General features: G+C 45.5%; 1 protein-coding gene across 1 annotated transcript in view; it reads left to right on the top strand.

The window, feature by feature from the left end:
• The window catches only part of DYSF (dysferlin), a 412,280-nt gene that overhangs the window by 99,189 nt on the left and 297,928 nt on the right, over window positions 1-15,163 (top strand). The gene's annotated exons all lie outside the window — the stretch shown is intronic.

Raw genomic sequence — 15,163 nt, 5'->3', positions numbered from 1 at the left:
CCAGCAACAAAGGGTGCCAGACACCCACCCACCAAAGGGTGCCAGGCCATCCACTCATCGCCACAGGGTGCCAGCCAGCCATTTTTTAAGGCTATAGTATATATTCATTAGTGTCTTTCAAGTTTCAATGGAGATAGAAAAATTAAAAGGGTGGTCTGGGACTATTTCTCTTCTCAATCTCCAGGAAAATCAGCAGCACTGTGCAGCGGCAACCCACCCACAGCTGCCCGGTGACAGCCAGCCACCCGCACACACCCACAGGCCTGTACCTGCCAGCCAGCCACAGGCCCTGCCTGACTGTACCAGCTAGCCAGCCACAGGCCCTGGACCTGTACCTGCCAGCCACCCACCACACAGGGTGTCAGCCAGCCAACCACCAAAGGGTGCCAGCCACCCACCCACCACAGGGTGCCAGCCAGCAAGCCAGCCACCCACCACAGGGTGCCAGTCAGCCACCCACCACAGGGTCCCAGACAGCCAGCCACCAAAGGGTGTTAGCCCGCCACCCATCACAGGGTGCCAGCCAACCACCCACCACAGGGTGCCAGTCAGCAACAAAGGGTGGCAGCCAGCCAGCCACCCACCACAGGGTGCCAGCCAGCCACCCACCACAGGGTGCCAGCCAGCAACAAAGGGTGCCAGCCAGCCACCCACCACAGGGTACCAACCAGCCAGCCACCACAGGGTGCCAGCCAGCCACCCACTACAGGGTGCCAGCCAGCAACAAAGGGTGCCAACCAGCCTGCCACCAAAGGGTGCCAGCCAGACACCCACCACAGGGTGCCAGCCAACCACCCACCAAAGGGTGCCAGCCAGCCACCCATCCACAGGGTGCCAGCCAGCCACCAAAGGGTGCCATTCCAGCCACTCATCACCACAGGGTGCCAGCCAGCCATTTTTTTTAAGGGTATAGTATATATTCATTAGTGTCTTTCAAGTTTTAATGGAGATGGATGGAGATAGAAAAATTAAAAGTGTGGTCTGGGACTATTTCTCTTCTCCATCTCCAGGAAAAATCAGCAGCACTGTGCAGTGGCCACTTACCCACAGCTGCCCGGTGCCAGCCAGCCAGCCACCCGCACACACCCACAGGCCTGTACCAGCCAGCCACAGGCCCTGCCTGACTGCACCACCTGCGAGCCACCCACCATACAGGGTGCCAGCCAGCCAACAACCAAAGGGTGCCAGCCAGCCACCTACCCACCACAGGGTGCCAGTCAGCCACCCACCACAGGGTGCTAGCCAGCCACCCACCCACTACAGGGTGCCAGCCAGCCATCCACCCACCACAGGATGCCAGCCACCAAAGGGTGCCAGACAGCCAGACACCAAAGGGTGCCAGCCAGCCACCCACCACAGGGTGCCAGCCAGCCACCAAAGGGTGCCAGCCAGCCATCCACCAAAGGGTGACAGGCCAGCCACTCATCACCACAGGATGCAAGCCAGCCAGCAACAAAGGGTGCCAGCCAGCCACCCACCCACCACAGGGTGCCAGCCAGACACCCACTAGAGGGTGCCAGCCAGCCAGCCACCACAGGGTGCCAGCCAGCCATCAAAGGGTGCCAGCCAGCCACTAAAGGGTGCCAGCCAGCCACACACCACAGGGTGCCAGCCAGCCACCAAAGGGTGCCAGGCCAGCCACTCTTCAAATGGTGCCAGGCCAGCCACTCATCACCACAGGGTTCCAGCCAGCCATTTTTTTAAGGCTATAGTATATATTCATTAGTGTCTTTCAAGTTTCAATGGAGATAGAAAAATTAAAAGTGTGGTCTGGGACTATTTCTCTTCTCCATCTCCAGGAAAATCAGCAGCACTGTGCAACACCTGCAAAAATAATGTAAGCTTGGGATCAATAACTGCAAAAAACAAAAATACGTCAAATCTTTGGGCACACATAAGAGTTCATCATGTTGAATTGTATAATGCAGCACAGAAAAAACAAAATGAATCACAAGGTGAATCATCACTATCCCAGGCAACAATAACAGATATGTTTCAGAAAAAAACAGGTGGCTAATATCTGATGGAAGATCCCAACTGCTGGACAGAGTAATCACAGAGATGATAGTGACTGATAACCAGCCATTAACGATAGTGTCTGACTCTGGATTTAAGAGGTTGCTGTCCATACTTGAGTCAAGGTACACGCTGAAGAGTGACAAATTTTATCGAACTGAAATGCTGCAAAAGATTCACCAATAAGTCATTGACAAAGTAAAGGCTATGCTGCAACCAGAGAATGCTGTCAACTCACTCTCACTCACGACTGACTGCTGGTCAGGACAAACAGAATGACTAATGAGTCTTACATGCCACTTCATTGACAGCGGATGGACAAGAAGGCATTTGGTGTTGAATACAAAATTGATGCAAGGATCCCACACTGGGGAGTACATTAGAGAAATGTTTCTAGGCATGCTAGAAGAATGGGGAACCACCAAAGACCGAGTGATGCTTGTGCTGCGAGACAGCGGAGCGAACATGGTTAAAGGTATGAGACTTGCTGAAGGGTCAGACCTCAGTTGCATGGCACACACCCTCCAACTGGTGGTATATGATGGTCTGTCAAACCAGAAAGCTTTGCTGGACATTATTACCATGCTGAAGAAGTGCGCAGGCCATTTCCACCATTCTGTTCTTGCCAAGCAGCGACTGGAGTGCATTCAGGAAGACCTTGGCCTAACCAAAAACAACCTGATACAGGCTGTTCCAACACGATGGAACTCAACACTACACATGTTACAGAGGATGCTGGAGCAGAAGCAAGCTCTCACCATATATTCTGGTGAATATGGACTTGGAGGACATTCTTGTCCTACTGCAGATCAGTGGGACATAGTAGCCAACATTATAGAGACGCTTCTACCCATTGAGGATGTGACACTGGAGGTGAGTCATTACGACTCATCTGAGTCCTCTGTCATCCCATGTGTGAGAGTCCTGAAGATGCTTCTTCAACAGAATGAAGGACCCAACACACATGGCATTAAAGCATGTAGGCAGGCCATGAGGGACAGCCTCGCCAAACGTTTTGAGAAACATGAGGAGAATAAAAATGTTGTGCTTGCATGTCTTTTGGATCCTCAATACAAGAACCATCCTTTCTCTTCTGATGATGTATTGGCCAAAGCAAAACAATGGCTGACAGAAGATATTCAACAGAAGTTGCAGGAGGTTCCCGATGAAAAGAAAAGACAAGAAGAGATGGTTTCTGATGGAAGAGCAGGATGCAGGAGAAATATGTCCAAAAAGACAACGGACAGAAGAGAAAATTCATTGTGGTCAAATAGATGCCATGTTCAGTGTTTTATTGGGGCCTCATGCAGAGGATTCATCAGAATCTGCAATAATGAGCCTGGATGATGAACTTCTTCTCTATTTGAAGGAGCCAGTAATTGACAGAAGAAGTGATCCTCTTCAGTGGTGGAAAGAAAATGAGGCACGCTACAAAAGACTTGCTTCTCATGCTAGAAGATACCTTTCTGCTCCTCCTTCCTCAGTACCAAGTGAGCGTGTTTTTAGTGAAGTGGCAGCAATTTATGAAAAGAAGCCGTTTAACTGGTGAACATGCTGAAATTTTCTGCTTTCTGCACTATAATATTGTTCTACTTAACTGGGAGTATTAAAGTGTAGTGGTAGTGTCTGTCCATTCCATTGAGTCCACTCCAATCCACTGTCTAGCTTTTGTCTAGCTTTTTTTTCTAGCAGTTTTGCACTGACTGCGCTGCGCTGCAGTCAGTGCAAAAGTGCTAGAAAAAAAGCTAGACAGTGTAAGATTCTGGTACCTCTGGTACCCTTATTTTCCACTTTTCTTTCAAATATGCGTCCCACCTTTCTAATTAGGTGGTACGCATACACCTTTAAGACGGATGACGTCATCGCCGAGCGCCGCAGAGCGGCTATTTCAACCGCCGGCGTTCTCTCTCACATCGTTCGTTCAACCTGCCGTGTGTCCACATGCTTACAAGCTTACCTTGCTACCGGAACCTCCAGCTATTCCCTTTTACTTGGAAACAGACCGGAACCTCGCTACCGATCCCTGTATCTCGCTACTGGATCGCTCCCTTACTACTGGACCCTGCTACTACTAACTTTACTAGTTATAAGTACCCCACAGGGGAATCCTCCATAACCTTACTTACACTATCTACCTCTGCACATAAGGACTGTTACTATCTATGCATACTAAATCTATCATCTGCACTGTTACATAGATTGCTAGCTCTTGAGTCTACTACCATCTATCCTTGCACTGGGTTAGTCTATCCCGCATTTGTCATCTGCTGTCCTTACCACCTGTTACCATACTCGATTACTAACCTATCTGCATTCTACCTAATACCATCTAGTACTCTCCTGAACATTTCTATCAAGTGCTTACCATTACTGTCACTGCTCACACCTGTCCCTTCAGCACATCATCTTCATACTGTTATATACATCCTATCACTCCAGGAACATCTTATTGAGTGTGTATATCTGTATGCTGAAGCTGACAAGCCCACAGTGATGAGTCTGGAGAGTTGGATCTGGTTATTCAACACATCTCTACATGACTACTGAGTGGAGATTCTGCAGCTGCAAATCCAGCTTACTACAAAAACGCAGGAGCGTTACAGATTGAACGAACCATAAAAATGGATTCAGCAGAATTACCCACTCAAGTGACACAATTAACACAACAAGTAAATGCATTAATGCTTGCTCTTACTGAAGTAAAAGAAGAAAATCAGACTCTGATACAGCAGGTAACCCGTCTTTCACGGCTCACTGCTGCTCAACCCCCTGAACCTAAAATAAACCCTCCTCTAGTGTTTACAGGTGAACGGAAAAAATTTTGTGAATTCAAAAAGGCATGTCAATTACTTTTTTTGTTAAAACCTCGTACATACCCTACTGATCAAATTAAAGTCTGTACCGTTATCTCATACTTAACGGGTGACCCACGGGCCTGGGCAGACTCTCTCTTTGAAAAAAATGATCAGCTTCTGAACTCCTATTCTTTGTTTCTAGCGGAACTCGCTAGTTTATATGATGACCCCAACAGGCAGAGTACTGCTGATATTCAATTGAGGGCTTTAAAACAAGGAAGGAGACCTGTAGAAGACTTTGTAGCTGAGTTCAAAAGATGGACCCTTGATTCAGGGTGGAATGATACATCTCTGCGAACTCAATTCAGACTCGGCTTGTCAGAAGCTGTTAAAGACGAGCTCGCCCGAGCGGATTTACCTGGCACCTTGGATGCCTTAATACAACTCAGTATCAACATCGACAGTCGACTGCGTGAAAGAAGGGCTGAGAAAATGGGAATGCCATTGTCTAGTCCTTCTCGGATTTCGGCCGTTGACCCTACTCCCATGGAGGTAGGAACCATACGCCCACCTTTATCAACTACTGAACGAGCCAGAAGAAGATCCAGAAACCTCTGCATGTACTGCGCATCCCCGGATCATTTGATAAGCGTCTGTCCCCTTGTCCGCAAAAAAGAGGGTGAGTGTTCACATGTTTTGCTAGGAGGATTAACGACTTCCTTTTCTAACCCCTATCTCTTTGTTCATTTGACATTACAGTGGGACCAGACTAGGATTACCACCAAGGCTATGATCGACACCGGATCTTGTGGAAACTATATTGATACATGTTTTGTTACCTTAAATAAAATACCTATTATTTCAAAACCTAAACCTGTTTCTGTTAGTTTCATTAACGGTATCCCACTATCTTCTGGTCCAATCACCAACCAGACACAAGCACTCCTCGTCACTACTAACGAGTCTCATATGGAGACCACCACTTTTGATATACTATCTTCACCCCATTTTTCTATTATTTTGGGACTCCCCTGGTTACACACACATCAACCAATCATAGATTGGAAAAAACGGACTTTGTCTTTCCCTTCTCACTATTGTGAGATTACGTGTAACCTCCCATCTTATGGAAAGATCCTGTCTGTGGTGCCAGATGAGATTGCACCACTATGCTATCAGGATCTGTCCGAAGTATTCCTTGAAAAAAATGCCCAAATGTTGCCTCTCCATAGGGATTATGATTGCACTATCGATCTACTCCCTAACAGCAAATTGCCTTTCGGTCATGTTTATCCTCTTTCACAGGATGAACTTTCTCATCTCAAGGAATACTTGGATGAGAATTTGACAAAAGGGTTCATCAGACCCTCTACTTCTTCCACAGCTGCAGGACTTTTTTTTGTCCGCAATAAGGATTCAAGTCTTAGGCCTATTATCGATTATAGGCAATTAAATACGATTACAATAAAGGATCGCTATCCTTTACCGCTCATCCCTGAACTCATTGAACAAGTGCGTGGGGCTACTTACTTCTCTAAATTAGACCTGAAAGGGGCATACAACCTAATCCGAATCCGTGACGGAGATGAGTGGAAAACAGCATTCAGAACCAGATACGGATTATTTGAATATCTTGTGATGCCATTCGGGTTGTGTAATGCTCCCGCAGCTTTTCAAAGGTTCATAAACGACATCTTTAGAGACTTACTTGATGTCTGTGTTGTAGTATATCTGGACGATATACTTATCTATTCTCTATCTCTCCCTGAACATATAAAACATGTAAGACTTGTGTTATCCAGATTACTCGCACACAATCTATACGTGAAATTAAAAAAATGCCTATTTCATAAAGAAGAAATATTATTCCTGGGATACATCATATCCAAAACCGGAATTAAGATGGATATGAGCAAGATATCCTGTATTCTGGACTGGCCTATACCAACAACTCGTAAGGCATTACAGCAATTCCTTGGATTTTCAAACTTCTATAGGAAGTTCATCGAGAACTTTTCTGCCATTGTGAGACCTCTCACACAACTTACAAGTATAAAGAAACCATTCAAATGGTCAGAAGAAGCAAATGGAGCTTTCCGCTTGTTAAAATCAAGCTTTACTTCTGCTCCCATACTACGCCATCCAGACCCATCCCTACAATATATTCTGGAGGTAGATGCGTCAAACATGGCAGTAGGAGCAGTTCTCTCCCAACGACCAACAAATACTTCACCACTCCACCCAGTTGCTTTCTTTTCAAAATCATTAAGCAGCCCAGAGGTGAATTACCCAGTGGGTGAAAAGGAGTTGCTTGCCATAAAACTGGCACTGGAGAATTGGCGACATCTACTTGAGGGTACCCGGTTACCAATACTCATATATACAGATCACAAAAACCTTCAATACCTCCAGACTAACAAAACTCTCTCCCACCGGCAGGTACGATGGTCATTATTTTTCCTAAGATTCAACTTCTTAGTGACCTACACGCCTGCAGACAAAAATAAAATAGCGGATGCGCTATCACGATTAACCGAAGATAACTGCGCTGAAATCCCTTCTATTCCTATAATACCCTATGAACGTATTATTGGGGTTGTTCGTTCCCTGAAGGAAGAGATTTTGCACAGTATAAGATTGGATTCACCTCCACCACAACTAAGTACTGATGCAGAAGGCTTCCTCTACTACAACGACAAACTCTACATACCCCCTACTATGCGTACCAAGATCTTGGAGTTATCACATGATGTGCCCATGGCAGGACATATGGGTATGACGAAAACCCTTAATTTGCTTACTAGGCAGTTTTGGTGGCCTGATATGAAGACGTCTGTACAAAAATTTGTATCTTCATGTGACATCTGTGCAAGGTCCAAAATTGACACTACAAAACCATCTGGTCTACTCTGCAGTCTACCAATACCCCAGGTTCCATGGGAGGTTGTATCCTTAGACTTTATAGTAGATCTACCACCTTCTAAAGGATTTAATACCATTCTAGTGTCAGTGGACCACCTGACAAAGATGGCACATTTCATCGCTATCCGTAGACTACCTTCATCCAAACAAACAGCGGAACTACTGATGAAACATGTGTTCAAGTTACACGGAATACCAAAGACTCTTTTATCCGACCGTGGTTCACAGTTCATCTCCAAATTTTGGCAAGCTCTTTGTCAAATATTACGGATTGAGCGAAAGCTCACTTCTCCCTACCACCCTCAGACCAACGGACAGACTGAAAGAGTCAACCAGTGTATAGAACAATATCTGCGTTGCTACACATCATACCTACAGGATGATTGGGTGGACCTTCTCCCTCTGGCGGAATTTGCTTATAACAACGCAACCCACAGTACTACTAAGCAAAGTCCACTACTGAGTGGAGATTCTGAAGCTGCAAATCCAGCCTACTACAAAAACGCAGGAGCGTTACAGACAGTAGATTGGAGTCAGTGGACTACCGCTGCAGTAGGGCACTCACTGCAGTACTGATTTAAAATTATTGCAGTGAGTGCCCTACTGCAGTGGTAGTCCACTGACTCCAGTCCAATACAGTTCACTGTGTAGCTGTTGCCTAGCTTTTTTTCTAGCAGTTTTGCACTGACTGCAGTAGTTGCTGTGAGTGTCCTACTGCAGCAGTAGTCCACTCCTCTGACTCCAGTCCAATCCACTGTGTTGCCTAGCTTTTTTTCTTGCAGTTTTGCCCTGACTGCACTACAGTAGTGATTTAAAATTATTGCAGCGAGTGAGTGCACTACTGCAGCAGTTTATTATGCATTAATGCACAATCAGAATGATGTGAAACTAAATATCCCTGCAATTGAAGTTTTCCTATCAGTTCTCATGCAGTTAAGGTGTGAAGAACGAGCCCTTTATGTTAAAAATGTTAATAAATAAAGATTAACATGTTCAGTCACGGATTTGTGTAGAAATTTGTGTTTATTTTGCAAAATTTTAAAGGTACAAAAATATTGGTTAATATCGGCCAATACCGATATGCGATCGCCAAAATATCAGTATCGGAAAACCGATATCGGTCGATCGCTATTTTAAATGGGATTGCTTAATTCTGAAAACCGCTACATCCATCCCCAGTTATGAAAGGGTGTGCACACTTATGCAACCACATTATTTTAGTTTTTTATTTTTACTCCCCCCTCCCCTCCTAAACAATTTCAGTTTGTTTTTCAATTGAGTTGTACAGTTCAAAGGTCACATTAAAGGTGGAAAAAATTCTGAAATTATTTATCTGTCTCATTTTTTTACATCACAGAAACCTGACATTTTAAAAGGGGTGTGCAGAAATAGTGCCCCATCATTGGTGTCAGTGGAAGATCTTGTGCTTCATCATTGGTGTCAGTGGGAGGAATAATGCCCCATCATTGGTGTCAGTGGGAGGAATAGTGCCCCATCATTGGTATCAGTCGGAGGAATAGTGCTCCATCATTGCTATCAGTGGGAGGAATAGTGCCCCATCATTGGTGTCAGTGGGAGGAATAGTGCCCCATCATTGGTGTCAGTGGGAGGAATAGTGCCCCATCATTGGTGTCAGTGGAAGAACTAGTGCTTCATCATTGGTGCCAGTGGGAGGAATAATGCCCCATCATTGGTGTCATTGGGAAGAATAGTGCCCCATCATTGGTGTCAGTGGGAGGAATAGTGCCCCATCATTGGTATCAGTCGGAGGAATAGTGCTCCATCATTGGCATCAGTGGGAGGAATAGTGCCCCATCATTGGTGTCAGTACGAGGAATAGTGTCCCATCATTGGTGTCAGTGGGAGGAATAGTGCCCCATCATTGGTGTCAGTGGGGGGAATAGTGCCCCATCATTGGTGTCAGTGAGAGGAATAGTGCCCCATCATTGGTGTCAGTGGGAGGAATAGTTTCCCATCATTGGTGTCAGTGGGAGGAATAGTGCCCCATCATTGGTGTCAGTGGGGGGAATAGTGTCCCATCATTGGTGTCAGTGGGAGGAATAGTGTCCCATCATTGGTGTCAGTGGGAAGAATAGTGTCCCATTTAGTATTAAAACCAAGCAGATGCATCTGTACGTGGAAACTGCATCCAGTTGGGTGCAGTGCGTTTTTTGGAAAAGAGTTAGAAACTTCAGGAACCGCATTAAAATGAACGTGATGCGTGCGAACACAGGAAAAATGCGCGGAAGCGTTGCTGTGGTCAGTCTTACCTGTAGATGTGAACCCAGGATAAACAGAACTGCCATAGATGGATCATATCTTTGAGTATAAAATGTTACATTGCAGCCATATAACAGTAACAAGTGACAACAAATAAATCAAGAAAAATACAAAAATAGACACAAGTACTCTTCATAATGGAATAATTTATAGTTTCTGGAAGTGGAGATTTTTTACATTGCACTTGAATTTGCTATGCGGATCTGAGTGCCGTCTGTTGTCCTCTTATTAGGCGGATCACATTGCGTGGAGCCTGGCTGCCGCATCTGTCTATGGGATTAGGGATGCTTGCAGATCATTTCCAGGAGGTATAAATGAATAAATGAAGACAATCAATGAAAATATTGCAGCCTGAGGAAACTTCTTAAAGGGAAAGTACACTACTCAAAAAAAATGAAAGGAACACTTTTTAATCAGAGTATAGCATCAAGTAAATTAAACTCCTGGGATATTGATCTGGTCAGTTAAGTAGCAGAGGGGGGTTTTTAATCAGTTTTCAGCTGCTTTGGTGTTAATGAAATTAACAGCAGGTGCACTAGATGGGCAACATTGAGATGTCCTTCAAAATAGAAGTGGATTTACAGGTAGAAGCCACTGACTTTTTTTCCCCTACTCATCTTTTCTGACTGTTTTTCACTAGTTTTGCATTTGGCTAGGGTCAGTGTCACTACTGGTAGCATGAGACGATACCTGGGCCCTATAGAGGTTGCACAGACAGTCCAACTCCTCCAGGATGGCACATCAATACGTGTCATTACCAGAAGGTTTGCTGTGTCTCCCAGCACAGTCTTAAGAGCATGGAGGAGATTCCAGGAGACAGGCAGTTACTCTAGGAGAGCTGGACAGGGCCGGAGAAGGTCCTTAACCCATCAGGATGATCGGTATCTGCTCCTTTGTGCAAGGAGGAGCAGGATGAGCACTGCCAGAGCCCTACAAAATGACCTCCAGCAGGCCACTGGTGTGAATTTCTCTGACCAAACAATCAGAAAAAGACTTCATGAGGGTGGCCTGAGGGCCCAACGTCCTCTAATGGGCTCTGTGCGCACTGCCCGGCACTGTGAAGCTCGATTGGCATTTGCCATTGAACACCAGAATTGGCAGGTCTGCCACTGGTGCCCTGTGCTTTTCACAGATGAGAGCAGGTTCACCCTGAGCCCATGTGACAGACATGAAGGGGTCTGGAGAAGCCGTGGAGAATGTTATGCTGCCTGTAACATTGTTTAGCATGATGGATTTGGTGGTGGTCAGTGATGGTCTGGGGAGGCATATCCATGGAGGGACGCACAGACCTCTACAGGCTGGACAATGGCACCCTGACTGCAATTAAGTATTGGGATGTAATCAGGGCCGGTGCTAGACTATTTTACGCCCTAGGCAAGACCAGCTACTTGCGCTCCCCAAAAAAAGGGAAGGGGTTAAAAACTCCTCCGTCATACCTAGTAACCCTGATATGATGGTTCCTCCATGTTATGCTGTCATACCCAGTGACCCCCATATTCCTCCATGTCACACCCGGGGACCCTAATGTCCCTCCATGTCGCACCCAGGGATTTTGATGTTTTTCCATGTTACACCCTGGGACCTCAATATTCCTCCATGTAATGCTGTCATATCCACTGACCCCAATGTTCCTCCATGTCACACTCAGGGACCCCAATGTTTCTCTATGTCAGACCCTGATGTTTTTCCATGTCACACCTGGGGACCCTGATGTTCCTCCATGTCACACTTGGGGACCCCAATCCCCCATGGCACACCCAGGGACCCCAATTCCTCATGGCACACCTGGTGACCCCGAACCCCTGCTACATCTGGTGACCCCTATCCCCCATGTCACACCTGGTGACTCCAATTCCCCATGGGACACCTGGTGACCCCGATTCCCTTTCATACCAGGGATTCTCCATGTAACACCCAGGGGCCCTGATCCCCTGTTCTGGGGACACTCACTGGACGGTATGAAGACAGTGGCCTGCACTCTGCCCTCCCTCACTGTGATCCTGCTGATTCCTTCTCCCAGGACGCTCCTCTCCTGGACCACAGTGCTCACCACAGCTCCAACCGGCTCCTGGTGGAGGGAAAAGCAGCAGTCAGAGAGCTCCGCATGTCCTTCATCACCAACCTCCTCAGACCATTCTGGTGCCTTGTCGCTTCTTCCCCAGTAAAGGTTCTGCCCTACAGTGCTGAGCTCTGGCTCAGGTTCAGCTTTCCTCTGCTCCCTGCTTAATACCGACCCAGGGAAATGAACGGCAGCCTACCAACCTAGTGCAGAGAGTCTATTCCTGCCTGGGGTTAAGGCCGCTCAACTTCAGCCAAAGAGGATCATTATGCAGGCAACACTCTGGTGGGCTCCCTTCCTGCCTCTTGGGGCCTCTCCAACAGTGGTGGAAAGCCAGGACCTGGTAGTTCCGCCACTGCCCAAGACACCTGGCATCTTCCTCTGTCCCTTCTTCCTCCCCCACCACCACCCCTCCCCTCAGCTCACAATAATCATTCATGATGGAGAGAGAGTGCCGACTCGTGGCTGCGCCCCTAAGTGGCAATGCGCCCTAGTCGGCTGCCTAGTTTGCCTAGTGGAAGCACCGGCCCTGGATGTAATCCTTGATCCCACTGTCAGATTCTACGCTGGCGCAGTGGGTCCTGGGTTCCTCCTGGTGCACGACAATGTCCGGCCTCATGTGACAAGAGTATGCAGCCAGTTCCTGGAGGATGAAGGAATTGATACCATTGAATGGCCCCCACGCTTGCCTGACCTAAATCCAATAGAACACCTCTGGGACATTATGTTTCAGTCCATCTGATGCCGCCAGGTTGCACCTCAGTCTGATCAGGAGCTCAGTGATGCCCTGGTACAGATCTGGGAGGAAATACCCCAGGACACCATCCATGGTCTCATTAGGAGCATGCCCCAACGTTGTCAGACATCCATACAAGCACGTGGGGGCCATACAAACTATTGAGCACCATTTTGAGTTGCTGCAATTAAAATTCAGCAAAATAGACTAGCCTGCTGCATTATTTTTTCACTTTGATTTTCGGGGTGTCTTTGAATTTAGCCCTCTGTAGGATGATCATTTTCATTTTCATCAAATGATGTGGCATCCTTTCCTTCCTAACACATTACCCAGTCCATATCAGTAAAGATATCCAGCAATGACCAGCATGATATATTTCCCCATTGAGATCTGATGTGTTTTCAAAGGGTTCCTTTAATTTTTTTGAGCAGTGTATAATTTCTTGGGGTCAATGTATTTTTTTATATTTTTTTTTAAAGTTTATACATTTTTAAACTGCTGTTTTATGTGTTTTATAGACTTCTATCCAATCCTCATTTTGCACATAAGTATTCAATACATAACACAGGATTCCCTGAGCACTGTGGGTTAGCTATTGTGACAGCCCAGCAGTAGCAGCCTACCTTGTATCTTTGAAATATCAGACAGAGCTGTATGATCAGGAAGGAGTTACTGCTGATGCGTCATTCACTTCTGTGTGTAAACAATGAGAAGATTTACACCGCTCTAAGCATTTGTCTCCTGTTGGTTACGTTCACTGCCCCGCCACTCTGTAAGAGTGCTAGCCCGGCTCGCCACCCTTACTATAGAATTTAACATATTCTCCAGATGCCTGCACGCATTGTTAACTTTATTTATCACATTCAGGTACAAAAATATAAAATCACACCAGGGAAGGAAAGATACTGATGCGTTTCGCACTTTACTAGTGTTTAATCATAACGTTATGATTAAAGTGGTTCAAAATGCAGGACATTCTTTTACCCTAATGCATTTTCTGCATTAAGGTAAAACACAGCCCCCAGTCCACAAGGTGTTTAAACAAAGGGGCTTTACAACAAAGAGAGAGACTGGAAAGTGTAAAAAATGAGCTAGAGCGCCACCTGCTGGTGAAAAAGAAGAATGCAAAATATAAATATGCATTATTTTTTTTATTTACCTTACTAACAAAAAATTAAAATGTTAAAAATGTTTTTTTTTTTTTTTTTTTTTTTAGACATGACCACAATATTTAAATAAACCAACCAACAAATAAAAAAATAAATAACACTACATAATCACTTTAATGAAAATCTGTCATTGGAGAACTTTTGAAGGTTGCTTTTGATAATTCCTCTAATGCTGGGCGTCTGGTTTTCAAACTAATATATGCCAAATACTGACCTGGAATAAGTATAGACATAAGTAATTATGACTTTTCCCCAACTCTCATTTGATGTATGCTACTCTAAGGTGGATGGGTATCATTGATTGGAACTGGGTGCATTCAGTGGATCGAAGAAAGCTCTAAACGTCATCAGTGTTGTCAGATGTCAGAATTAGGAACTGTTTTCATACCAGTTGTTAAGAAATAAGAAATTCTTCTCCTATTATGAGGTGCTATAGACAGGCTAATGTACATTCCAATTTTGGCAATATTTTGGAATCTCAGGGGTATCATTGGAATACCACAAGGTCAGAAGAGCTGGCATTCTGATGTTTTGAAGTAAAACATACTTTATTAGAGATCAAGCGGTACAGGGGGAATAAAAATCCAGCACTAAAATGTTGACGTGTTTCAGCCCCTACAGACCTTACTCATTATTCACTGTTATGAGTAAGGCCTGTAGGAGCTAAAACACAACAACATTTTAGTGCTGGATTTTCTATTTCCTCTGTAAATCTTGATCTTCATTAAAGTATGTTTTACTGCAGCATACCAATGTGTCGGTCTTCTGACCATGTTATTAGAGGGTTGTAGAGGCTGTGAGCGTGAGGCACTGGGATGAAGAAAAAAAATCCAGCACTAAAGCGTTTCAGCCCCTACAGACCTTACTCATTACTCACTGTTATGAGTAAGGCCTGTAGGAGCTGAAACCCGTCAACATTTTAGTGCTGGATCTTCTATTACCTCTGTACCGATTGATCTTCCGTAAAGTATGTTTTACTGCAATATACCAATGTGGCGGTCTTCTGACCATGTTATTAGAGGGTTGTAGAGGCTGTGAGCGTGAGGCACTGGGATGAAGAAAAAAAATCCAGCACTAAAGCGTTTCAGCCCCTACAGACCTTACTCATTACTCACTGTTATGAGTAAGGCCTGTAGGAGCTGAAACCCGTCAACATTTTAGTGCTGGATTTTCTATTCCCTCTGTA

The sequence above is a fragment of the Pelophylax lessonae genome (assembly GCF_965119305.1).
Source record: "Pelophylax lessonae genome assembly, chromosome: 1".
NCBI lineage: Eukaryota > Metazoa > Chordata > Amphibia > Anura > Ranidae > Pelophylax > Pelophylax lessonae.
This window is presented reverse-complemented; position numbering and strand designations above follow the sequence as displayed.